The sequence below is a fragment of the Marmota marmota genome, unplaced genomic scaffold (genome assembly GCF_001458135.2).
Source record: "Marmota marmota marmota unplaced genomic scaffold, marMar, whole genome shotgun sequence".
Taxonomy (NCBI): domain Eukaryota; kingdom Metazoa; phylum Chordata; class Mammalia; order Rodentia; family Sciuridae; genus Marmota; species Marmota marmota.
The window spans coordinates 2,698,744-2,725,956 of record NW_025999977.1 but is presented as its reverse complement, the minus strand read 5'-3'; the positions used below and the strand labels follow the sequence as shown (position 1 = coordinate 2,725,956).

Below are 27,213 nucleotides of genomic sequence, written 5' to 3'. Positions count from 1 at the left end.
GGAACTTGTCTCTGGCGGTTCCGGGAGAACGCTGCGTGTGTGGATCGGATCTTCCCGGGGGCGTACAGAACATTGGCGGCAGTTTCAAAAAATAAAGTTTGTTCCTGCTTGAGTGGCTCGTGATTTTGTGCCCAGCCAGATTGCGGCAAAAACTGTCAAATCCGACTGCAGAGTCAGGCTGAGGTGGGCCAGGGCAGGCATCAGATCAGAAAGTTTGATGAGGGAAAGGGAAGAGAAAGAGACCTGGTACCTCCATCTCTCCATCCTTTCAATGGTCCCTGGCCCATGGTCTTTCCTCTTTCCTGTCCAACATCCAATCAGTTGCCAGAATCACTGGTCTAAAATTGCAAATCTGGTCCACACTTGCCACTGCCCTGCTAAAACCCCACCCCCTTCACCAGGGGCAATATTCTTGTAACCACCAACCCCTTCCTTAAATTCTTGAACCTCCAGCCAAAACTTTGTCGGATTCTATTTTTAAGATGACAGCTATTCTTTTCACCTTTTCTAAATATAAAATTTTAATTCTGAATTTCATTTTCCAATCAAATGTATAGTCCATGTTAAAAATTTAAACTCATTGACCCCCAACCAGGGAGCTACACTTTTACCTCTCTGTCCACTCCCACCTCCACCCCATCTCCTTAAGGATGGCCACCTGCAGGATGAGTTATCATCTCTGATCTGCCTCCTGCTCTCTGCCTGTCCCACTCCAGGGCTGATTCACAGGACCCTGGGGTATCAGACAGATTCTTTGTCAGCACTGGTGTCTGCCAGGGGCACCCTTTTGTCTGCCCCCCTCCTTTGACTAGGCTCTGGTGTCCTGTCTCCCGGAGCCTGCCCCGACACCTGCCTCCCTCAGGCTGTCACATTACTGTTACCTCTTCCATTCCACTTGCAAGTGGACAGCAAATATCTATTACCCTGAGCTCCAAGCAGGCAGGGCCTGTGTCACAAGCATTTTTCTGTCCCCCATGTTGTGTTGTCACAGGGCCTGGTGCGAGATGGGTGCTAAATAAATATTAGTAGAACTCGAACAAATGCAACTCGTGGGACTTTGGGAAGTTAGGCCAGCTTAACAAAGCAGCAGTGCCCAGCACTGGGGTCCTCAAAGCGAGGAAGGCCTGAGGGGCGCCTGCAGTACAGAGTGGGGGGAAGAACACTCAGCCACCAGTTTCAGGGTAAGGTGCAGGTATTAACAGGTATGCGTGGCAAGTGCCCTAGGGTCTAAATCACTTCCTCCCAAGCACAGTGCTCTTCTGATATAGAGCCCGATGGCTGGGCCCCTCCAGCCATGATGCTCTTCTGTTTTGAAGCAGTATCCCAGCAACTGCTTGCAACTAACAAGTCTGACTCAGTGAGATGCTGGACAGGAAGGTAACCTCACATACCACACAGATGCACTGCAATCCTCCTGGCCTCATGCCCGCCTCTGGCCCTCTTGCCTCTTCTGTCCAGCACCTGCCCCATTCAGGGCCCTCCACTCTGCACACGGGAGCCCTAGAACTCCCTCTCGGAGTCACCAGTTCACAATCCTCACACTGACCCCCCTTCAGAAAGATCCTCCTTGGGATTCACCCTGATAGTAGGGAAGTGGGGGTGGGTAGGAAATATGCTTCCCGTCACAGAGCGTTTTCTTCCCTATCTCACAAGACTAAGTATGTGTCCCCACTGAGGTATGAAATCACATTTCTACAGATTGCTTCTTATGGCTGTAAAAAAGAACAGGAGGTCTATGGGGGGAAATAAGAGACGCCCAAGCTGCCTTTTTGCTAAAACCTGCTTCAGCTCTGTGCATCCCAAGGAGTGGTGGGTGTCTGTCTCCTGCCACTTCACTGGCTGTGGGTCTCCAGACCAACAGAACATGGCACCCTAAGCCCAAAGAAGAAAGACACCACAAGATGACATCTCCAGCTGCCCACCACTGTCACAAGCACAACCACCCTTGGCACTGCCAGCCTCTGAAAACCCAGGCCCCAGTGCCATAGGCCAGCTCCCAGAAGGACAGCACAGCATTTGCAGCAAGCTTAAGGCTCAGGGTCAGAACACAAACTCACCAATCCATGAGTAAGATCCCCAACACGGAAGAGGAGGCCTTCATGGCTGCACTGCTGCTGTTTGGCAGAAAAAAAATGGGGGCAAGTTGAAATAGGGACTGGACCACACCCTGCCTGGTGTGTTCAGATAAAGAAGGAGCTCAGGCCTCTGTGGCGGGATCAAGGAGGATGCTTATCACCATCTTTTCATACTCTTCTTGAATTTTGAATTTTCCAAAGTTTCAAATTGGATATTAATCACTGATCACTTAGGACAAAAGTAATTTTGTGTGGGGGTGGGATACCAGGGATTGGACTCAGGGGCACTCACAAATGGGGCACTCAACCACTGAGCCACATCCCCAGCCCTATTTTGTATTTTTATTTAGAGACAGGGTCTCACTGATTTGCTTAGCACCTCGCTGTGCTGAGGCTGGCTTTGAACTTGTGATCCTCCTGCCTCAGCCTCCTGAGCCGCTGGGATTAGAGGTGTGCACCACTATGCCTGGCAGAACAAAGGTAATTTGAAAGAAGAAAAGGTGGAAGGAGAGAGGCAGAAAAGTCTCTCTGTGTCTAGAGAGAAACCCCATCAACTGGAAGAATCCTTTAACCCTCAACTGCCCCAGAAGTTCTTATTTGTGGTCATCCCTGCTGCCTCGTTTTCCAGTAAAGGCCAGTGCCTTTTTTTTTAAGAGAGAGAGAGAAGAGAGAGAGAGAGAATTTTTTAATATTTATTTTTCAGTTTTCAATGGACACAACATCTTTAGTTTATTTTTATGTGGTGCTGAGGATCGAACCCAGCGCCCCGCGCATGCCAGGCGAGCGCGTTACCGCTTGAGCCACATCCCCAGCCCAACCAGTGCATTTTAAAACCTTCCTCAAAGGACCTCACACCTAGTGGTTGATAGACAGGTTTTTACATTCTCCTACTACTCTGTTGTGGAAGGAGTGGACCAAGACCTCCTTCTTACAAACATGGAGTCAGATCCACTCCCTCTCACACAGCAGTTATTTGTGGAATATCTATTGATGCCCAGGAGTAAGCAAGAACTGGAATTGAATAGGAGAGGGAAGACACCTGAAAGAAATGAGACATGATCCCTGCCTGCTGGAGACCCACAGCCATGTTTGTTATTTATGAATTCAAATGAAACATAATAGATACATATGCAAATATATGCAGATATGCAGCCAACCATCCAGGTCAGCACAATACAGGGCATTAACATGCATGTCAATATTGACCTGAAACACATTGTGTTCAATGTTTGTTGGGACAGGACACTGGAAACTTTGGGTCCACATTTTTGAAAGCTAAGGTCCCGTGTTAGATCTTATAGAAAGACATTATTCACAACAGAAGCTATCAATACCCAGCACTGAGCCTTTCTCCCAGCCCTTCTCCCAGTATTGAAGGACCAACATCCTGCTTTTTCAGGTGGGGAAACTGAAGCTCCAGGAAACCAAGTGACTTGATCTGGGCCATAGCAATGGTAAGGGCCTGAGTTTAAACTCATCTAATCCCAGAGACTCTTTTTCTCCCCTCCTTCAGAGGAAGGTGAGCGGATGCCAGGGCCTGTAGGAGGGAGATGAAAATCTGCAATGGCCACAGCCCAAAACCTGGGCTTCATATTCCTGGCAGCAGCTCCAAGGATCGGCCAGCACCAGAAAGGATGATTCTGGTTCCTCATCTGGCACATGGGCTCAGAACTGAGCTCTTTCCCAACTCAGAAGAAAACAGAACACAGGGCAAATGGGGAGGAAGCAGGCACCTCCAGTATTCATTCTGGAAAGGTGGGCTGAGCTTTCAGATAAGGAGGATGGCTCTGGTCCCTGGCAGGAAGCCAGATAGGCTGCGATGGTGACAGGTGGAAGTGGACCCCCTACACACCCTCCCATGACTGTTGGGTCTCTGCAATGTAGGTAGAGCTCACCTCTGAGACCTGCCTGAGCTGGATTCAAAGACAATTCATGTCCATGATGTCATTATGATCCTTGATCGGAAGGGGCATAGAGAGTGCTTTAGGGAAGGCGCCAGGAGGCGGCGGCCAGGTGGTTCCCAACCTCGAAATTCCAGCTCTGAGCTTTAGCCAGCTGGTCAGATGCTCCTGCCACTGATCAAAAAAACACGTGGACCTCATGCCTTCATGAAAGGGAAAGAAGGGGCATCCAAGAAGCCCTGGTGATGCACAGACATTGCTGAATTAGCAGGGTGGCTGGGCTCAGCCGCCACTCAGTCCCCCCAGTGGAAAGGTCAGCCAAAGCCGCAGATAAAGGCTCATCAAAAAGGCGGTCTAATGGAGCTGACACGCGCTCTGGTTCACTGTTCCACACCTCCCTCCGGCTGTCTGGGAATCCAGTCACAGTTACTTTTAAGCAGTCACTTTGACACCTTTTGCCTTCAGGCAAGATTGTACCTTAAACCACCTAAGCTACATCTTCAAAAGTTTCATCTCCATCAAATGTAAAACGGTGATTCTTCTATTTGGCCCAATCTGATCCCATTTGTCCTTCAACAGGAAAGTGAAGTGTGACCCACTGTCATGTGGCAGGACTACCCTTGTCCCCCATCCTCACTCCCAGCCAAGAGACCCAGAAAGCAGCTCTTAGACCATGTGTCCTGTGTTCTAGAAGAACAAATCAAATCCTCTGGGTCACAAGAGGTGGGACTAAGTGCTCTTTTAGCACATTAGGGCCCACGTTGTTTTGTTGGTTTTGCTTTATTAGGGCTTGGGGATATTTGCATTGGGGGGGGAGGTCACTAATAAGGCACAAGAAAAAATTATAAGACCACCTGGCATCTGAGACTGGAGGGGACTCTGACACCATCCCTCCCCTCTCCAGATGGGGGAAACTGAAAATTCACAACACAACTCAAGTGAGATTTGGGACTTGGCTGTTGGGAGCAGAGGAGGAAGAGAATTAGTACATCCAGGAAGAGAAGGTGGTGGCAGCTGGAAGGCATACATTACAGTGGGAGGCCTGACGGCTCCTATGGGGAACTGCTGGCCTCCAGAGCATCCCCATGGAAGGTCGAGAGTGAGGCTCCAATAGTCAGGTCACAAATAAGATGGGAAAATAGGATGTAGCTTGTTGACTTTGCTCCTCTCTCATGGTTCTGTGGGGCTTAAATTTTCATCATGGAGACATTCAGGAAAGAACTATTCCAACTTCTATTTTTGAATGTGTTTTTGCACACCTATGTGTCAGAGACAAGGCCATGTGCTCCCCAAACCCACTTCCTCTTCAACCTTCCCACACTTCCCAGCCCCTTTCTCTTTGGATAGGATCATAGGGACACAGAAGCAATAGGCATCGCCTGTAACCTAGGCCACTGATATAGTTTGGATCTGGAATATTCCCCCAAAGGCCCATGTGTTTAAGGCTCAGTCCTGTTGGTGATATTGGAAGGTGGGGGAACCTTTAAGGGGTGGGGCTAGTTGGAGGTTTTAGGATATTGAGGGTGTGCCCTTGAAGGGGATTATGGGGTGCTAATCTCTTCTTCTCTTTTGCACTCAGCCATAAGACAAGTGGGCCCCCTCTGCCATGCACTCCCGCCATGATGTACTGTGCCACCCCAGGCCCAAAGTAACGGGACAAATTGGTCCTGGACTGAAACCTCCAAAACCATGAGTCAAAATAACCCTTTTTTTTTAAGTTGATTTATCTTGGAAATTTATTACAGTAACAGAAAACTGACTAGCATAGCAAGGCACCTCAGAGAAGAGGTGCCTTCTCCACATGCTCTCTCAGTTCCTGCCTCCAGCTGGATGCAGAGGATCCAGTGGGCACACTCCCATTGTAGGGGATGATGTGGTCACTCCATGGAAGGTAGCCCACTGAGCCCCTGATTGGCATTTCTGAGGTTGTTGATGCAGCAGGTAACCTAACCCAGAGAACGTACTCACATCTTTACTGTAGCTCAAGATGGTCTTCTGTTAACTCCATGATTATTGCTTCCTCTCCACTTATTCTACTGTCTCCTTCAGAATCACTAATTATCTCTGTGTTGAATCTCCGTCCTCTAAATATATCATTTTTTTCCTCTCACTAGTATTACAGACATTTTCCTTGCCTTCTGATAGTTTGCCCCACTTCAATAATTTTAATTCAGCAAAAAAAAATCTGGATTTCAATTCGGATATTTAACATTTTTATCTTTTTGAGTACTTTGCTTACTTTATTTTTACCTAGACCTTTCTGTCTTAGTCTATTACTTCTCTATGATACATGTATCTTTTAACTATACTCAATGTGCCAAATAATTTTCTGACACTTTTCTTCTGTTTGCTGTAGCAGAATATAAGAGATGATTCTTTTGAGTTTTCCAAATGGTTTCTTTTCCTCTGAAGTGTCTTTTCTGAAGAGATTTCTAATTATTTTTTTTTTACTTAATTCTCAGAAAGGGGGAAATCAAGACCCCTAAGTATGACTTTCAAGGAATGCAGCTTCTAAGGCAGCAGGCATGGTGGCCCACAGCTACCATCTGCCTGCTTGGGAGACTGAGGCAGGAGGTTCAAAAAGTTTGGGACCAGCCTAGACAACTTAGCAAGACTTATCTCAGAATTTAAAAAATTAAAAAGGTATGGGGGCGCTGGGGTTGTGGCTCAGCGGTAGAGTGCTCGCCTGGCACATGCGAGGCCTTGGGTTCGATCCTCGGCACCACATAAAAATAAATAAATATTGTGTCCAACTAAAAAATAAATATTTAAAAAATTTTTTAAAAAAAGGTATGGGGATGTAGCTTAGTGGTGGAGCACTCTGGGTTCAATCCCTCACACAGAAGGGGGAAAAAAGTTTCTAGCCAAATATGATCAGGAAGCCACATGCTCTCTGAGAATGTGATGTAGTGAACACATAATTAGTGGTAATTTTTTATGCCTCCAGGAAATTTCTGCACTGACACAGCCACAGCAACCACCTCATTGACCAGTCCACCTAGCACCAGAGACATGAAAGGAGTACTATCAAGGAAGCAAGTCCACTCCCACATCCAGATTAAAAAATGGGGACTCCTTCTAAAGGAGACTTAATGAAGTTCAACCACACTCACTTCGAGGGAATGGAGCTATTGAGCTATTAATATCAGATTCAAGGAAATAAAAAGTGAACCCACAAATCTTAAAATATGACCTTCCAATTCACAACTTCTCGAGAACTCCTCAAAAGACATAGGTGCAGGGTATGGAAGGTCACGGTCATTATAATGATTAGGGCTACCTGATCCTGGTGACTGTAGTCAGCCTCACAACGCAGGAGGTGAGTAAGTCACACAGGCGAACACAAGGAAGACCTTTGAGGTTGGTCTCAGAAGTGGGGAGAAATCAGTTATTGATTTGATAGAGAGAGGTAAAAATAAACATTGGCACCAACATGTTTCTTCAAATCCAAGATATCATCCACTGATTGATATACCATTATTTATTATCAAGAAAGAAAAAACTACTAATTATAAGTCACCATTGATTGAAGGGTAATCCCAATGTCAGAGATATTGAAACGTAAAGGAAATGTGTCTTGGAATTCATGAAGTATGCGAACCCCGGCGAGAAGTTAGGGCCATCCACTTCACGTGGTGGGCAGCATGCTAGCCACTGGGTCAGGGAGCCGAGGGATGACACAGGAAAAACAGGCAATGGGGTGGGGCTTAGGAGAACCCCTCAACACCCTCCTCAGAAGACAATGTTTGTTGGCTTCCATCTCTACTTCTGCCCAGCACTGTGTCCTGAGATTCAGGACAAGAGGCAGACAGATGAAAACAGCTTTCAAAAGGGTTTTCTCTCTGTGTACATCCACATTCTGATGAGGAGTCCTCTTCCTCCTCTGTGAAATAGGAGCATGTCATAAGGCAAGACTAGAACAGCTCAGGAAGGCCAAAGCTGAAAAGAGGAGATTGAAATGGAGATACATCCACTACCTCAGTTTCTGATTTACTGAGCCAATTAAAAACAAAACAAAACAGGATGGCTAGAATGTTCTCCATAGGAACTAGCACATAGAAGGTGCTCAACAAATGATAGTTCCCATCCCCTATAAAGTCTCTCCCTATCTGCCATTTGGTTCTGCCCTGTATTTTCCCAAAGTTGGAAATAGAGACAGCAAAGAAAATTAAGAACTGTGGAGGGTGGTAACAGTCTTGGACTCCTGTTGAGAGTCCAAAACTATCTTTGTACATTATGGGTCCAGGGAATTGGTTCTGCCATGAAGCATCATGGCCAAGAATCCAAGCATTAAATGTCAGGATTGAATCCCAGCTTTGCATCTCTTTAGTTATGACCTTGGGTAAATTACTTTTTCTAAACCTTGATTTCTTCATTTGTGCCATGTGGAGACTGTGTTTTCTCAGGATTATGTGAGATATTATATGAAAGCCTGGAATATAGAAAGGACTCCACAGATATTGGATGCTACTTTAAATCATTCCTCACCTGTTTAACTGACTGAATTCTCAATTCCATCCTGCCAGTAAGCATGCATTTGGGCTGCCTGCCCCCATCAAATGTTCTCAAGGGAATGTCAATGAACCTGTGAGACTGAGCATAATAAAATCAGGCAGGTTATGTCTGCTGCTGAATTTCTGTACTAAATACACTGATGGATTTTTGATGGATTAGCTTTTCAAATGGGTCGCTCCACTTTTCCTTCTGGGGATTCACTATTGTTTGAAAGACCTGGTCCTCATGTTGAAATTTAATTGTCACCGTAACAGTATTAAGAGGGAGAAGCTTTGAGAGGTAATTAGGCATGAGAGCATAGCACCAGTTGTCTGGGGAGCAGGCTATAGACAAAAGGATGAGTTTGGCTGGTTCTGTCTTGTGCATGCTTCCTTGACAGGCGGTGCCCTCTATCACACTTCACACAGCAACAAGGCCCTCACCAGAACCAGCACCATGCTCTTGGGCCCCCCAGCCTCGACCTGTAAGCTCAATCAACCTCTATTCTTTATAGAAAATAGCAAGGTCTCCAGTATTCTTTACAGCAGCAGAAAACAGATGAAGACCGCAGGTGATCTAGAGCCTCCGGTGCTGGCTACGATGCTGCCTGCATCACTGGTAAGAACACCTGGATTGGGCTGCAGGGTTTTTCTACTCGTCCCTGAACCCCTTGGCCTGGCCACTTATTATAAGCATGAAAGGCTATGGCCAGCCATCTTCTGATGCACTTGTACCTTGGGACTTGGGCCTCTGACTCTTCTGGAAGTCAAGCTTGGAATTTGAGAGTCAGGGGTGAGATTTTTAGTCTAGGAAAAAGAAAAAGCAGCAAAGGACTGCAAACCCAGGCAGAAACAAATGAAGGGTATAAAGGGGGGAATCCCACCCACCCACCCAAAAAAGGGTGGGGGCATTTCAAGGAAATTCCAGAGGCTTCACATACTGATTGGTAAACAAATGGAACGCGTTAGGCCAAGGCATCACAGAGACCAAAAGCGCTGAGTGACAGACACATTACTCACCTAACCAACTTCTTTGATGATGAACACCCATGTGGCATTCACCTATTAAATGCAGTCGTGGGGAAACATGAATCTATGTGATTTTTAATGAAAGAGCTGTTGGGGTGGATTAATTATATATATTTGCAAGTGCCTGCTATGTCCAGGTACCGTGTTAGGCACTGTCCTGCCATAAGCCTGCCGTTCCAGAACCCACTTTGTGCTGTGGGGTGAGGAACGACTGTGTGTGACCTTAGGCAAGTCCCTCCACTACCGAGTACCTCATTCTACATGGCAGTCCTTGCAGAACCTCTCTCATGAGAAATGTCTCACCTGTGTTTCTGGGTGGCCTCTTCACAAGGGATTCAGAACTTGGCTTGCCTGCCACTTCCTAGTGAAGCCACGCCCCTGTTCAGTCCCATATTTTTCTGTCCCCCACCTCCCTGTGTGACACCCACACTCTGCACACGTAGGCTCAAGCCAGGTTGAGTGGTTCTCTGGGCTGCTCACCCAGGCACACTGGAAGGTTACCTTTGGCCCCACTGCTGGGCTATCTCAGCTTTCAGGTTTCCTTGACTTGGATCCTCTCTCAGGGTTGTAGGACTCAGAAGATGATCCAGGTGTCCCTGGGCTAGGTGGCGGAGAGAGTCCCCTGCCAGCTCCTATCCAAGTGTGTGCTCCTTTGATACAGATGCAAGGCACCATGCTAGGTGCTAGTCACTCACCAGTGGGTGAGATGTGCTCTGCATTCTCCAGGTGCAAAGAGCAGGAGAGGCACCCAACCTGTGGTGAGTGTTGGGTATGGGCAGGAAAGCTGATCACACTGGATCTTGGCCTTGTTCATGCCCAAGCCTCCCTGGGAAATGGGACAAAGGCCTCTGCTGTCATTTCTCTCCTCTACCTCCTCTCCTCCCTACCTGGAGGATAACCTTTTGAACCTTTCAAATTTCAAAAACATTATTACTTAATGGTGAAGAATGAAGACTCCCTGCAGACTGCCCAGTTTATAGCCCAGCTTCCCCTCTACCAGCTGGAGACAGAACACAGGTCACTGAACCACCCTGTGCCTCAGTTTCCTCATCTCTAAAGTAGGAATGGTAATTCTGGTGGCCACCCCCAGGGGGAGCTGTTATAATCAAATGAGTTCATCCATGTCAAATATTTAGGATGACGCCTGATGCTGGTCACAGTAGCAGCACTCAACAATGCTGGCCTTGTTTGGCAGTTTTCTGCAAATGTGGTTGAATCAGAAAATGGCTGCAATAGCCAAGGAGGGTGAGCCCTGTCTGGGAATGACCCAAGGGGATCTACCCACCCCCATACATACACAAACACACACACACACACACACTGTATCCATGTCCTCACTCCCAGAATCAGTGAGTATGATCTTACTTAGGAAATGGACCTCTACAGATGTAATTAATCGCAGGCAAAAACCAACCTGGATTATCTGTGTGAGCCTGAAGTCCCATCACGTGTGTCCTGGTAATGCAGATACAGAGGGGATGGCTATATGGGAAAGAAGAGCCTGGAGTGATGCAGCCACAAGCCAAGGAACCCCTGGAGTCACCAGAAGCTGAAAGAGGCAGAGAGAGCACAGCCCTATCCATACCATGATTCCAGGCATCTAGCCCCCAGAACAGCCATGGTGCTCCTCCAACCATAATGGGGACACAGATCCCCTGAGGATCTTGCTAACTGCAGATTCTGATTCAATAAGTCTGGGTGAGGCCTGAGAATCTGCAATCCTCAAAGGCTCTCAGTGATGCTGCTGTGCTGGTCCACATCACACTCCGAGTATGGAGGGTCTGAGGGCATGTGGCCATCAGCAGCATCATGAGGAGCAGGGAAGCCATGGGAACAAAGGGATAGAGGTCGTAGAGCACACCCGCCATAATCCTGGGCCCCTGTGACAGTGGATAGGAGCTCAGCTTTTAGCTGTAGGATAAAGAGTGATGCACGTCATTGACCTTTGGTGGCACTTGTCCCTGGGCTCAATCGATGCTTCTGAATTGAACAGCAGCTCATCCAGGCAATGCTAATGGCTTCTGACTGCTCCAGTTCATCACCTCTAACAGGGTCAACCAAGAACGGTCTCCTGTCCTTTTTGACAGGGGAAAGAAAAAAAAGACATCCTCATCCTGGCTCACAGAGGCCAGGAGGATACCTAGGAAAACAGAAGCTATGTTGGTAGAATCTTAATTTCAATGAACTTGATAAAAACTATGGATTATTATCATTGAATTAATGATTTTAGGGGGTAAAAAAAAAAACACTTGATTTAAAAAGGAGACAAGAATTTGCCTCAAACATAGCCTGGGCTCTTATATGACTGGGTATTGAGAAGCTCAGTTTGATGGAAAAGACAGGATAAGCCTCTGGTATACACGCCCCAGAGAGGGAGTGTGTAGCTTTATCCCCCAACAGAGCCTATGTTTAAAAAATAAAAAAGCTGAAGCCAGTGCAGGAGCAGGTAGAGGCGGCGGGTGCTCCTTCACCTCAATCCTCACTGCACTTCCCGCTGGTCCCTTTCTGCAACAGCCCCCCCCCCACCATCTATCCCACATGATTATATTTCCAAAATGCTTCAAAAAAATCCTCTATGACTTCTTCTTGTTCATAGCCAAGATGGTCCCAAGGCTTTATATCATGCACTGACCCCAGGTGATTGGTAGCAAGCAGATTGAGACTTTTCTGTGTTCCATTGGGAAGAACGTTGGGCTTGGTTTCCAGAGCTTGCCCTGGGATCAGGGCAGGGCAGGTGGCACTTTTCTTTTTGGACAAGAGGATAGTCATCTTGACTCTCAATCTCCTCCTCTTTCCATTAAGGTGTCATCTTGTCCCTGAACCCAGGTTCAGAGGCTCATCCCATGGAAAATCCAATGTCCAAAAGAAGATCCTTGGGGAGAAAGATGGGCTTTATTCAGTGGCCAAAGAATGAAGGAGAGCGAGCTTTGCTCACAAATCAACTTCTCAAGTCTAGGGGGTTCTGGGGTTACAGACATAAGACAGGAACAATGAGCTAATAAATGGGAGGAAAATTTATGTCTTTTCTGGAAATGGGTAGAGATCTTCCAGGAACTCAGATGTCACCTTTTGTCATTCCTTTCATGGTCTGGTGCTTCTGGTCACAGTCAAGTTAACCCTATATAATAGTTTTGGATAAACATCCTATATCTCAAATGATCAGCATGTCTATGTGCAGTGCTGAGTAGAATGTGACCCACGGCTAGGGCAAAAGAGACAGGCACAATATGAAAATAGATGTCGAGCATTTTCACCTGTTCCAGCCATCCCTTGGACATCTGCAGGCCCAAGGGAAGAGTGTTTTTGGCAAAAGTGGCCTTCAGGTCCCCAGTGAGTAACCTAGGCAAACATTATCATCACAACTCATAAGTCAGAGGTGGGATCTACAGCAAAGACAGTGGAAGACTAATAATGTATCACCCAGTCATGTGACCTCAAAATTAGTAATTTTTAAGTCAAATAAAAGCAAATGAAATCTCCAGGCATGGTGGCCTGGAGTCTCCCAGAGACTTGGGAGAAGTTCAGGCAGAGGATTCCAAGTTCAAGACTACTCTGGGCAACTTAGCCAGACCCTGTTTCAAAATAAAATAAAATGATAGACAGGGCTGGGGATGTGGCTTGGTGGTGGAACACCCCTGGGTTCAAGCCCCAATACCTGGCGGGAGGGGGAAAGCAAGTGAAGCTAGAGTTTACTTAGGTTCTTTCCTCCGTAACCACTTCCCACTCTTCTCCTTGAACACTCACTGCAGACAAATGGGAAGGCCTTCTGTAGCCCACACCAGCACCAACATGTGACAACGCTGCCTCTGTGACTTGGCTGAGACCTGACCTTCCTTCTTCCCCTAGTCAAGGTCATTCCAATCTCCAATGCCTAATTCTCTCTCCCTCTCCTCAGGCTGCAACCTCTCATTCATCACCAAACTGCCTTTTTTTTTTTTCATGCTATGACTCACCTCTGTGAGTCAGAACAAAGATGATTAATGTATGAGTTTTGAAGCTTTTCTACACCCTTGAGACCCTTTTCCTCCCCTATGATTTGAAGGTCCTCTCCAAAACTTATATTGAAGCTGGGCACAGCGGTTCCTGACTCTATCCCAGTTACTCAGGAGGTTGTGGGAGGAGATCACAAGTTGGAGGCCAGTTCAAGCAACTTATCAAGACCCCATCCCAAAATTTAAAAATTAGGGGGGAAATAACTCATTTTGAAATTTCATAGCTATTGTAACAGTATCAAGATGTGGGACCTTTAAGAAGCAATTAGGTCATTGAGGATTTGGGTCTCAGGAACTAATCCTCTCCTAAGAAAAGATGTTTTCAGCCACATGTGGTAGTGTACCTGTAGTTCCAGCTACTTGGGAGAATGAGGCAGGAGGGTCATTTGAGCCCAGGAGTTTGGGGTCAGCTTGAACAACACAGTGAGATTCCATTTGTTAGAATGAATGAGAAAGAAAAGAGAAGGAAAGTGAAAAAGAGAGAAGGAAAGTAAAAAAGAGAAAAGGAAGGAAAAGAAAGGATGAGTTCCACCTGGTTGTTTTTTTTTTTTTTTTTTTTTTTTAAGTGCTAAGGATTGAACCCAGGACCTTGTACACATCAAGCACATAATCTACCTCTGAACCCAGCCACACACCCAAGGAGATGGGGAAAGAGCAAGAGGATGGGATCTTCAAAGAAATATGTAAGTTTTCAGGATTCTTGTGTTGAGAGAGCAGAAGCTTTGTGAGGTTTGAGTCACCAGGTGGCAAAGAAAAGTGGTTTATAAGAAATAATGCTACAGAGCCAGAGGGGCACATGCCTGTAATCCCAGCAGCTTGGGAGGCTGAGGCAGGAGGATGGCAAGTTCAAAGCCAGCCTCAGCAACTTAGCAAGGCCCTTAGCAACTCAGTGAGACCCTGCCTCTAAATATAATATAAAAAAGGGCTGGGGATGTGGCTCAGTGGTTCAGTGTCCCTGGGTTCAATTCCCGGTACCAAAAAAAAAAAAAAAAGAAAAAGAAAGAATGCTATAATCTATATATTCCCCATTTCACGTTCAAGAAAAGCAAACACCTCAAGTTATTATTAAGAGCCTCTGCTGGCCACGTAAGTCCATTTGTGTTAGTCAGCTTTGCGTCACTGTGAACAAAACATCTGACAACAACATCTTAGAGGAGGAAAAGTTTATTTTGGGCTCACATTTTCGACATCTCTATCCTTGGTTGGCTGACTCCATTGCTCTGGGCTTGAGGTAAAGCAGAACATCATGGTTGAAGGGTGTGCACAGGAAAGCTGCTCAGCTTATGGCAGGTGGGAAGCAGAGAGAGCGAGCAAGCAAAGGGCCAGAGACAAATATAGTGCAAGACCATGTCCCCAGTGACCTACGTCCTCCAGCCACACCCCATCCACCTAAGGTTGCTACTCAAAAGTCCATTGAAATTATTAGTCCATCAAATGGATTAATCCACTGATGAGATTACAGCTCTCATAGTCCCATCTTTTGCCTCTGAATGTTGCTGCATCGTCTAACACATGAGCCTTTGGGAGGATATTCATATCCAAACCAGAACACCATTCTTGAGGACACAGCACTGCTCTCGGTCTGGACTTCATCAGATGTGGTCTTGTGGGGGAGTATCACGTTAACGCCTCGTGCATCTTCTTCCTGACATGACTGTAAGGGCCATTTCCTTTATCAGTCTGCAAGGGTCTAGGTAGGTTCTAGAGTGACAGAATTGGAAAGGCTCTTCAAGTATGTTCAACTCCAAAACACAGAGAAGAGGAATCAGTTCTCCTGGGGCTGAAACACCTGCTGAGTAGTCAGCCACACACTCTGGGATGATGCATATCAAAGATTAAATCCAGGATACCAAATCCAGTTTGACAGGTATTACTGAAGACACTCTATGAAAAAGATACTTTGTGTGAAAATATGTGAAATAATCTAGAGGGGCTTGGGTTGTGGCTCAGCGGTAGAGCGTTCGCCTCACATGTATGAGGCATGGGTTCAAACTTCAGCACCACATAAAAATAAATAAAGCCATTGTGTCCATCTACAACAAAAATATTTTTTTAAAAAAATTGCTATGCACACTGCCCTGTGGTGAGTTATTTTATGATGAGAAGTGCCCTTTTGCCGACGATAACCATCCCCAGTCCTGGGTGAAGCCTTCTGACCTCTGGCCTTTGGGGGCCTCAACTGTCCCTCTTCACCCACGGGCGGAGTGTTTCCCTGTCTCCTCCTCTCTGTCCCTCACACACAGACACCGCCCTGAAGGCTTGCCTTCCTCCATACCAGCAAGTCTAACGCAGAGAATGGCAGGTGCACCCTGGGGATGTTTATTTCCGACAGTGGAAGCAGGGAGGCCTCTTTAAAGACCAGGGCCCTCTTGGCAGGGTTTTCCCATTGGCAAACCCTTGAAGACAGGTTGAGCATCCAACTCACTAATTATCTGTTGCAGGACTTCAATGGCCACCTAGCCTGGGCCTATGCCGGCCTAACCACTCCTCAGCCTTCCCTGTGTGGGCAGCTGCTTCCCCCTAGGTTGAGGGCAATGGGGGCACTGACCCCGACATGGGGGAGAGGCCAGAGCATTTCGTCCCATGCTCTGGCTCAAGTGGCATCTCCTCCACAGTCCCACTCCTACGGCAGAGGCCCACCATATTCTAGCTTCCCCTGAGGGACCCTGGCCCCAGGCTGGGATGACACTACTCCTCCCTCTCTCTTATCAGCTTCAAGGTAGAGGTGACAGTAGGCAGGGGGAGTAGTGTCCTGCTGGGATAAATCTCTGGGCTACCTCTCCACACCCTGTTTATGGGTTGGTTTTCAACTCCTCCACTACCTGTGCAGATGTCCTGCATTAAATCCCCTCTGCTGAGATACAGGAAGTTCCTATTTCCCTTGTTAGACCCAGACTGATACACAGTCCAACTCTTCCTTGCTTGCTTCATTGAACCTATGAAAGATCAAGGTCAAGGGGATGTCATTTTTCCATAAAAAGACATACTGATATTTAGTTGTTGCTGGCTAGACGGGGTTTCTTGGTTTCTGTCCTCCACACACATATGTCAGGAAACGCTTCCTCTTTATTTTTAATCCAGAAGAGTTGAAAGTCATCCGTATCAATCATTCTGAAATGTGTGACTTTCAAGAACAACTACAGCCACAATCTAGTCCTTTTACTCTCTAATCAGACCCTTTGGACATTAAGAGCAATTAGAGTATTCTGGAGGATGACCATAACCAGGTCATACTCTGCTTCCAGGCCCCAGTTTCAATATTAAGGAAACAAAAATGATATGAAATCACCATTTCCAGAAGCATCTAAAAATGTCTCTTAATATATGCAGAAAAATTCAAGTCCTCAGATTTTTGGACCAGATGGTCTTGCAACTTTGCAAAGTAGGTTTGATTTCATAGTTATTTAAATATGCCATATATTTTAAATACACAGTGCTTCTACTAATTAACACTTCATAATTTCTCAAGAGTCCCATAGGCAATTGTTACCGTTTGTAAGCGGTGAAAGATAGTGGCAAGAAAACGAATGCTATTTCTTTCCCAAATAGCAGCTCTGGGATAGTATATGTGAAATATCGCAACTCTCCCCACCGTGTGAGCAGAATGGGGAGAGATGTCAAGTGTAGCTCCCTGAGGTTGGTGTGGGGACATGTGACAACGCCCTCACGAGGAGACTTTAAACACTGATGCTCTTCAAAGGCAGACAGCTCCACATGGGCCTGTGGACAAAGATCAGTTACAAGGATGCATGTAAGTTAAATAGTTACCTAGTAAGAAGACTTGGACACACGTGTGCACATGCACTTGTTCACGTGGAGGGCAAAATTGTCACGGTTCTTGTGAACCTGTGAGGCCAGGCAAGCAGGCCACAGGTTATGCAGTGTGAGTGGGGTCCCTCTGCCTCACTCCTCTTTGCCTCAAGTGGGAGCATGTGTATAATGTATCTTATAATGTATAATGTATATAATGTATCTTCTTTTTTCGAAGCTAGCACTCCTGGGAGAGATGATCAGATATTTGTTAATCCTTCCCACGTCAACGTGATCTAATAAGACAGTGTTCCTCTTGGTGGGCTGACATCAGGGGAAGCCAAAAGGAACACGGAACAGTTAGGGAGACACACCAGGAGTATGAAGGCTGCCTTACTCTATTGTAACAATGGGGCCTCAGCCCCCTACTAATGAGGGGACCAGGGTCCTTAGAAGCTGATGGACACCAAAGAATGAGAGAAAAGAAAACATCTGCTACCCCAGGGTCTGCTGGGAAAGACCTGCCTGGACAGGCAGCCACCACCCTCACCTACTACCAATGTGAGACTGCTTCCTCTTTGCAGGGTAAGGAGATATAAGCAATAAGGCCAATGCTAAGTCAGGCGGCAAGACCCCTGCTACAACCATGTATACCTGTGGAAATGTTTATTGTATAGAAACTTCTTTGTTGGAATTCTAAAAACAGCAAAGAACTAGAATAGGCTGTCACCATCACTACACTGGAAGTTCTGAGAGAGCAGACTTGTCTGACATTGTCCTCACTATGTCTCAGTAAGAGTTGGCTCAATGAATGGGATGGTATAGACTGAGGTATAATGAGACAATACCTCAAGGCCCTTCTAATCACTCTCAGGGCCCACTGGCCATTTGTGGCTGCACAATGTTTTTGCTGGAGTGACCGATGAGCCTCTGAGAAAGAGACCCAGCCCTCGGCAGACCTTGCAGAGAGACACAACTGAGCACTGCTGGCTTTTGCTGTTCTCCTGGATCACGCCTTCCTTATGCAGCATCTGCATGACAGCCAGCCCACATCCATCATGTTATATAGCAGAGGGCATCTTCCCTGTGCACCAGTCAACCTTAATTTTCCCTTAAGCAGACCTTTCTGCATTCAACAGGTGCAGGCTTTAGACTAGAAGACACTAAAGGGAAATTCTGTAGGTGAATTTTCACCCTTCATTTTTAATAACCACAGGCAAAATGTAACTACTGATATTGTGTCGGACCCAATACCTCGAGGTGATGTTTATGGTCCTATTTTCAAATCCCCCACCCATGGGGTTCTGAGCATGAAGTGGCACAGGGCAGCAGCGAGAAGCAGCCTGATTCTGTAGGAAGGTGGGAGAAAGCCAGGGATTTGTAACCAGCCCATGAAGAAGCAAAAAAATATGAAGCCTTTGGATCTTTACAGTTCACAAAACTGTTTTGTATCAATCAGAAACAGCTCTGAATTTAACTGGTGACACTCCTTCCTAAAGATCCAAATCCACACACCTGCTCAACACTAGGCTGACTACAGAAGTCATCTGTCTAACTTTCTTAGTTAGAAACATTTGAAGGCAGGGAGTGAGTGAGTGGACCAGTGAAAATCACATATGTATAAAACAGAAAGCGTTCCCCAATCCCTCAAACCACACACCACACAAAGGAGCCTGACCACAGAGCTGTCATTCTGGGGCTGTGTCATGGGGGATAAAAAGCACCAAACCAGAGTCTGGTCCTGGATTTCTCCACCATCCTCAGATGGCTCTGAGGCGTGAGGGAGGTGGGATGGAGAGGAGGATCCTGTCATCTAAAGATACAGCAGCGAAATCCCTAGGGGCAGGGAGGTGGCCTCCAGACAAAGAGCTCAGTAGACTGAAGCCGCCTCTAAGCTGAGCCCACTGTTTGCCTGGGGAAGTCAGTGGCTCTCCTTTGGGGACATGAAGGAAACAAAGGAACCGTTTTATAATGTCACAGCTCGCCCTGTTTATTGGGGACAGAGGGACATGCCAGAGCTAAATTTGAGTCCCAGATGAACATCACTGAGAAAGAAGAATTGCTAAAATGCCTGACGGAAAAGGCTCCAGGTTCTGGCCACCATCTGTCTGTTCATACATCTGTCTAAATCCACCTTCCCCTGCTAATTACTCCCCACCTCCTCACAATCACTCTGTGCACATACATCCTGCTCACAGTTTCCCTTCTATATTATTTAGCATTCAAGCAGTCAGTAGACTGACATAGACATACATACAAAAAGACATGCTTGATCAAATTAGCTACTTTTATAAGACCAAGGTCCAAGGACCATCTCCTTTAGATTTGCCATAGGCTACAATTTTGTAGAATCTTCTGAGTTTTTCCAACAGTGGATGTTGCTTCTTGCATGGAGACTGGAATCACTGCTGGCTCAAAGTCTCCCCAATGATCCTCAGGCTGCTTTTTTAAGGAGGCTTTAATAATGCATAGTAAGGGAAGGTGCTGCATGAATAAAATACCAAGCCACTACACCAAGACTTGCTGCCTTGAAATCAAGCCTGGTGATGAAAGCAAGTGGGCCAGCTTAAAAGCTGGAGTCTTCTGGTTTGCATCAAGAATGAAGGTTTGGATCCAAAAACCTTTTCTGGGGATGCCATCTGACAAGTGCAGGTGTGAGCCAACGTCAGCTTGTCAAGGGCTAATTTTAATTTCCTCCTAGCAGCCTGGCCACACAAATCATTACTAGCTGAGGAAGGAAGAAATGCTTTTGATTTATCCTTCAAGAGCAGTGGAGGTGAGTACATATTTGACTGACATATTAAAACATGTCATCAAAAAGGTGTTGTGGGTTGGCAAAATACATCAAGGATGCAGCCGAAAGGAAGATCCTATATCTGGACTCCAATTTGCAGGTTATATAACTGATATCACGGTGACACCGGGGAAAGTTTTAATAGTGTTAATAATACAGTAAGGGCTGGCGCATCTTCAGAAATGGCTTGCCGCACAGATGATAAAGAAAGGATTGCCTTTCTTGTCCCCAAGTCCCAGAGCTTTCCACAGACACACAAAAGCTTACCCCGAGCAGATGAGCAGACTTCATCTCTGTTGTCAAGGAAACCAGTCTGTTCTTAGCTCTAGAATAGAAAGGCTGGGCCTGGCCTCCACCGTGCCTTCCGCCCACCCCTCCTGATGGAGCCTGCTGTCTCTTCCCCACCCCACACACACTCTGGGGTGCCCAGGACCCTTTCTCTAACAAAATCTATAGCATGCCGAGAAAGTAGTGGCCCCATTGACAGCCCAAACCAACCAGCCAGCAGGTACACAGGTCACACAAACTCATGGGAAGCCATGAGTTGACACAGAAAGGGAAAGAACAATTGGCAAGGGTTTGGGAAAAGTGCCAAGTGATCAACCTGTGTTATTGGGAATGGCTTAGAGAAGTAGGACTGACCACCCAGTGCTGGCCCAGCACTTTCTCTCTCCAAAACATCTGCCCCCCTTCATTTCTCCAAATAGCAGCCTTGGGTTACACTGGCATCCGCCATAGGGCCCTACCTGGTGCCTGATCAGAAGCAGGGAGTGGGGCCCAGGGAAGCCTTTAGGATAAAAATGCTCCCAGGAAAGGGGTATTCAGAGGGTCAGGATGATACAAGGATCTGGGAGGAGGAGAGAGAGGACCCCAATGTCAGAACTCCCAAGGAAAAAGAGTCAGGATGCAAAGAGTGCAAGACAGAGAAGTGAACCAGTTGCTGGCAGGAAAGAAGAGAGGGTGACAGTATTTGGGGCGGGGGGGGGGGGGCACGGAATTCTCTGTGGAATCTACAGACAGGGAATAAATTAAATAAGGCACTGAGATGATACCTGTTAAGGAACAGTCTTGCCCCAAAAACAACCCATGGACTTGATGTCCAAACTCCAAAGTCACGTGTAACTCTGCTCCCCATAACGACATTGCCATCTGCAACAATCCACATATACCAAGGTGGTCCCATAAGATTGCAATGAAGCTTGAAAATTCCTACCTTTTCTATGTGTAGACATGTTTAGACACACAAATACTGGCAATGGCCTACAATGTTCAATACCATCACGTGCTATACAGGTCCACAGCCTGGGAGCAACAGGCGGTGTGTAAGTACCCACCACAGTGCTCTCACCAAGACAAAATCAACTCACAATGATTTCTCAGAACATGTCCCGTCCCATTGCTAAGAAGTGGGTCTGCACCTGATCCTCTGAACTCCTGGAGCAATGGGTGTCCATGCCCTTTTAAGACACCCTCAACCTTGCATTATACCTATTTGGATATGTATTTTATCTGAAGTCTTTTTAAACCCAGAACCCTGAGGAGTCATGCACCGACCCATCTCCGCTGCCCAGAAGAGCAGCTTGCACGTGCTCGGGCTGATGAAGTTTTCTGAGTTTTCCTGAAAGGATGAATTCTCATTTAGATGCTTTGAAGTCACCTCCAGAAAGAGTTCAGAATTGTGGAGTAATTATGAGAAAGAATTGGAAGATTTTCACGTCTAGAATTTCAAACAGAGAAAGCTGGTTTTCATTTCTACTGGTGCTTTACCCAACTGCCCCAATTACTGCGATTGCCTTTTGTCATCATTATTACTGTTAATGACAGTGATCACTTTTGTCAGCATAAAGAAGTAGGGTGAGACACCTGAACAGAGAAATGAGCGGAAGTTGGAGAGATCCCTCTGAAGCCCTGCCAGTACATATAGGATGCTTTGGGGCAGAGATTTGCATAACAGTTAACTGAAGAGAAAATGACTACTTGGCCAGTAGGACTAGCCTTTAATTAGACACACTCACACCTGGGTCAGTTCTGAGGGCTGTCGTAGGCAAGGAGACACCATTCATGCAACCAGAATTCAAAATATACCAAATTCTCTGCTAGAATTTCTCAAATGCCATTAAGAATAGAAAGTGCCAGCAATGCTTTTCATTTCTTTTGTGTGTGCGTGCGTGTGTGCGTGTTATTGATTTATTGGTACTGGGGACTGAACCCAGGTGCACTTTACCACTGAGCTACATCCCCAGCCCTTTTTATTTTTTTGTTTTGAAACAGGGTCTCAGTTGCAGATGCTGAGGCTGCCCTTGAACTTATCATCCTCCCAGCGGTGCTTCTTAAAGCCCTCCTTTTCTCTTTGTTCTCTTTGTACAATATACAGTTACCCAAGGGGCCCTTCCCTCCAACCTCCTCCTCCCTCCCCCCAAACTCTGCCTCAGGCTGCTCTGCCTTCTTCCTATTTCTCTTCTCCTTCCCTTTTTCAGAAAAACTCAACATCACTATGCAAATGTAAACTCTCATTCCATCTCTCCTTCCTCCCCCACCCTGCCCACCTCTCCTCCCCAGCCCACTCCATTCTCCCCACTTCCTATCACCCACTTGGAGAGGGTAGAAGAAGCAAGGGAAGCAGCAGCCACAGGACACAAAACCCAAGTCTGCCAGGGGACTTGAAAGGCAGACAACAGTGAGCTAGATAGTAATGACCTTTGTCCTGCCACATGAAGACTATGTCAGGAGGAAGGAGAACTGGACCCGCATGAAAACAGAAAGGGGAGTAGGAGGGGCAAAGATTGGATGGGAGCTGGATTAAAAATAGGGGCCAGCAGTGCAGATCCTGAGATTCTAATCATGGAGCAGCATTAAAATATCTCTAGGGGCTGGGGTTGTGGCTCATTGTTAAAGCGCTTGTCTAGAATGTGTGAGGCACTGGGTTCGATTCTTAGCACCACATATAAATAAATGGATAAGATAAAGATCCTTCAACATCTAAAATATAATATTTTACACATATCTGTATTTCACTGGTATGAGAACATAGCTCCAGTCAGTGCAAGATCCTCTCCTGACTCCCTCTTCACATTGTGGGAGACCTAGACTGCATCTGCTCTCATTGAGGAGACAGAAAACAGGTTCCTTGCCTGTGCTACCTAGAATTTTTAGGTATTTTTACAAAATACCCCTCCAGGTTTCCTGGTGTAAGCATGACAGTCCCCTGAAGTCTGTCACCACATCCAGTTGACAGTTCTAAACCAGATTAAGACTTGATACAGTTCTGTGTAATGAGATAAGTTATTTAGCCTGTTATATAACTTCTAGAACTTTTCATATGCCGTTCAAGAAGTTACCCAGTTCAGAAAATCTTATTAATGCTTTCCTTATTTTTAGACACCAAGAAAATCTATTTCTCCACACTCCTACTTTAAAAAAGAAAAGTGAGTAGATACTTAAATAATATCATCTTGAAGCAGATGGAATCATTCATCCACCCAGGATGCTTATAAAAGCACGATTGGGGGAGTGAGGGAGGTCACCCTATTATTCACAGCCCTGATGTATATAATTCATCCAAGTTCCCCATCCTGATTCCATCTCTCTCTTAAGAACAACTGATTGTGATTCGGATTCTCACATCTCTAAAGCAGAGCAAGTCCTGGCTAACACACTACAGACTGCCTCCGCACTCCACTGCCATCCTTTAGAGAGGAAATGATTTTCCTCATTTTATAGGAAAGGGAGCGGAGACCCACCCACAGAATTCCAGGAACCTGCTCTGGAACACACAGCTAATATATGGACCTGGGGACATCTGATTTTGAAGCCATCTCCTATGAGGCCTCTAGATATTCCTATAAAGCTTATTTAACTTTTTAAAATAAGTGAAACACTACATAGGAGACATCACAAGCAAAAGCAAAAATTCAGTAAGGAAAGGCCAGAATCTTTAAAATGATCAAAGTATCACAAGAAATTCCAGTTTAGCCGGGTGTCTGACTGGCAATGCATGACCAACCCTCCCGCTTTTCACTAAAAACCGAGGTTGACTGGCACACAAAATCAAAGCAGAACTCATAAGAACTCTGAAAATGTTGGCTGGTCATTGTCTTGGAACCAGATGATGGATGAATAACGTGACTCATCACAAGACCCATGGGGCTGACAGCAGAGGTGTGGATGGTGACTCGTTTTCGCTGTGTGCAGGGGAGTGAGTTCAGTGGCTGAAAAGTGACGCTGTTCCCCTGCACAGCTGCCTCCTGGCTCAGGTCTGTACCTCCAGAACCCTTAGCCACCTCCCCACTACGATGCTCCTTGCAAGGCCAGACCATTTGACATCGATGTCACCCTTGTGCACGCCTCTCATGCTTCGTCGGTTCCAGGATCACAGTGTCAGTCGTGCGACATGGCCAAGGACAGACCTGGGCTCTGATGTTGTATTGCAGCCAGAGATCGGAAGACACAAATAAGACCTGGCTGTGCTAGAATCGTGTGTCAGACAAGATCCACCTCCCGCTACTAATAGAGATATATCTGTGATGAATCATATGACTAAAAATCATCAGTGGATAAGTATGCAGCTAAACAAATTGAGTTACAGTATTGATCAGAGACAATAAAATTCAAGGTTTAAAAAAAAAAGCAGCCCTCAAAGACTATATTTTAAAAAATAGCAAATCCCACAATGAAACTATCATATTGAATAATTACATACTCGCATAATTAGATAGAATAATTACCTAATTAAATAATTACTCACTTATATAGACTATATTATATGTAAAGCAAAAACTAGCGAATCAGTGAAAAAAACAACAGGATCACAACAATAATGGGTGACATTAATATGCAGCTCAGTCTTTGACAGATTAAAGAGGCCTGAGGGAGGGGAGGGTGTAGAGAATCTGAATAGGTTGGTTAATTAGATTTAAAAGTATTCCTCATTATACACATTCTCACCATACCCAATCAGGAACGCCACAGATTTAGGCAGCAAAGTGTACACCGAGCATTTACATGACAGTAAGCAACTTCACCACAAGCATCTAGAGCAGGGTGAAATACCAGTTAAAAAAGCAAATCCTTCAGCAAAACCTCTTCATTCTAGAAAAGGCATCAGCTGTCCAGAGACAGACCGTGGGGGTTTGCCTTTTTTTGTTTTGTTGCTATTGTTTTGTTTTAAAGAACAGTGAGCTCCCCGGCTCCCGTGCCAACAACCCTCCCCAGCCTTGGTGTGTAGAGGATGATCAAACAAAGGGATGAACCGCCCTTCAGAGAAAGCCCCCCATCCCCGCCAAAAAAAAAAATCAGCAGCAAGCAGGAAAACAATGGGATACGTAAGGACAGTCAGGGCACCAAGACATGAACATGGCCCAAATCAGAGACCTAGAGAAAGGAAGAGCGAGTGAGAAATTTCCTGTGACGGAGAATAGCCAATAAACTTGGAGAGTCACTGATACCTGACACTGAATTTAAATGTTTATGGCCCTGTACTATAATCACCTCCTGATATGCCCAACCCGGTGACTGCAGGTCTGACACACAGAAGGGCCTTGCTCTGGGAGGAGGACGGAGAAAGTGAGGGCAAACGTGTTCCCAAAGACGGCAGCCCCTCTGGGAAGCAGGCTCTCGAGCATGACGGTGGCTGTTGTTCGCCACATCTGTTTCCTCTCCACTTTCTCCTGTAGAAGAGGATGGCATCTCCCCACTCTCTTCCAGCTTGGCCTTGCCACCTGTCTTTCTGATCAATGAAATATGAACATGAGTTCTTCTGGGAAGAAGCATCCTAGAGCCCTTCCTCCTGCCTCAGCCTCTAGCGGTTTCCAGATGCTGACAACGGGACTCGCCACCCAAACTCACAGACATGCCACAAGAGCAAGAGACAAATCTCTGTTGTGTGCAGCCATGGAGAACACAGGGTGCACTGTCACCCAGCCTGTCGGGACCCACAGCCAGAGGGAACTCATGGTTAGCTGCTGCAGCAACAGTGCAAGAGGTAAAGATGGGCGTGGTGACACACACACCTGGAGTCCCAGCTACCTGGGAGGCTGGGACGGGAAGATCACTGGAGCCCCTAAGTTCCAGGCCAGTGTGAGCAACAGAGCGAGACCCATCTCAAAAGCAAACAGGTAGACAGAGCAGAGCAGCCCCTCCACCCTAAACAAAAAGAACCTTCCACAAGCACTGGCCCTCCCGCAGTTTATAGATAAGGGGCTTGGCCATTTTAATTGCATATTAAAATTAAAGGCAAACTACATATTAAAAACAAGTTGGGGGTCTTAGAGATGGATGGGTTACACATTAATGGAGCACTTCTAAAGATTATTTCAAATTAGGCCACAAAGGAACTTCCAATAAACCCTAAAAATTGAGAAAGACATATTCTCTGACTACTACACATTGAAACTAGGTAATAAGTTTTATTCAGAACAAAAAGCCTGCCATCTAAAAATCTTTAAACTCTCCCTTTAATTAATGTTTGTTCAGAAAGCAGATCTAAACCACAAAGGCACATTATTTAGAAAAATTAGGGGCTATAGCCAGAGTTTCATTTAAAAACACACTTAGAACCTTTAATACTTTTATTAACAGCAACAAAAATAAAATATCCATTTGACTTTAAAAGTTAAAAAGATTTAAAACAAACCTAAGGAAAGAGGAAAGGAATTAATTATCATTAATTAATGAAAAATCAAAATAGGAAATTGATTAATAAATCACAGAACTAGTTATAAACAGAAGGAAATATTCTTAGCAATGCAATAAAGTAGCAAATGTATGAAGTGGAATGGGAACACAGGAATACAAAAACAAAAATCGATGAGAGCTTAGGGCATGAGAAAAATGGACAGGAGGAGGCCATCTATAACTGGAGATGTTACTAGGCAATGCCTTGCTTTAGAAAAAATGCACTGGGCTGGGTGCAGTGGTGCACACCTGTAATCCCAGTGACTTGGGAGGCTGAGGCAGGAGGATTTCAAGTTCAAAGCCAGCCTCAGCAACTTAGCAAGGCCCTAAGCAACCCAGTGAGACCCTGTCTCAAAATAAAATACAATAAAAGGGCCAGGGAGGTGGCTCGGTGGTTAAGTGCCCCTGGATTCAATCCCTAGTACCAAAAAGAAAAAAGAAAGAAAAAATAAAAATGCACTGGCTGTTAACACTTACTTTGGCAACTTCTAGAAAGTCAGCTCTTCT

General features: G+C 45.9%; 1 protein-coding gene across 3 annotated transcripts in view; it reads right to left on the bottom strand.

The window, feature by feature from the left end:
- The window catches only part of Add2 (adducin 2), a 115,820-nt gene that overhangs the window by 54,090 nt on the left and 34,517 nt on the right, over positions 1 to 27,213 (bottom strand). The window contains exon 1 of one of the 3 annotated variants that reach the window (XM_048804143.1): positions 2,058 to 2,123. The exons of the other annotated variants lie outside the window; for them this stretch is intronic. The gene's annotated coding sequence lies outside the window, so the exon portion shown is untranslated. Of the gene's footprint in view, positions 1 to 2,057; positions 2,124 to 27,213 lie in introns of those variants that run through there. 3 annotated transcript variants of the gene reach the window in all.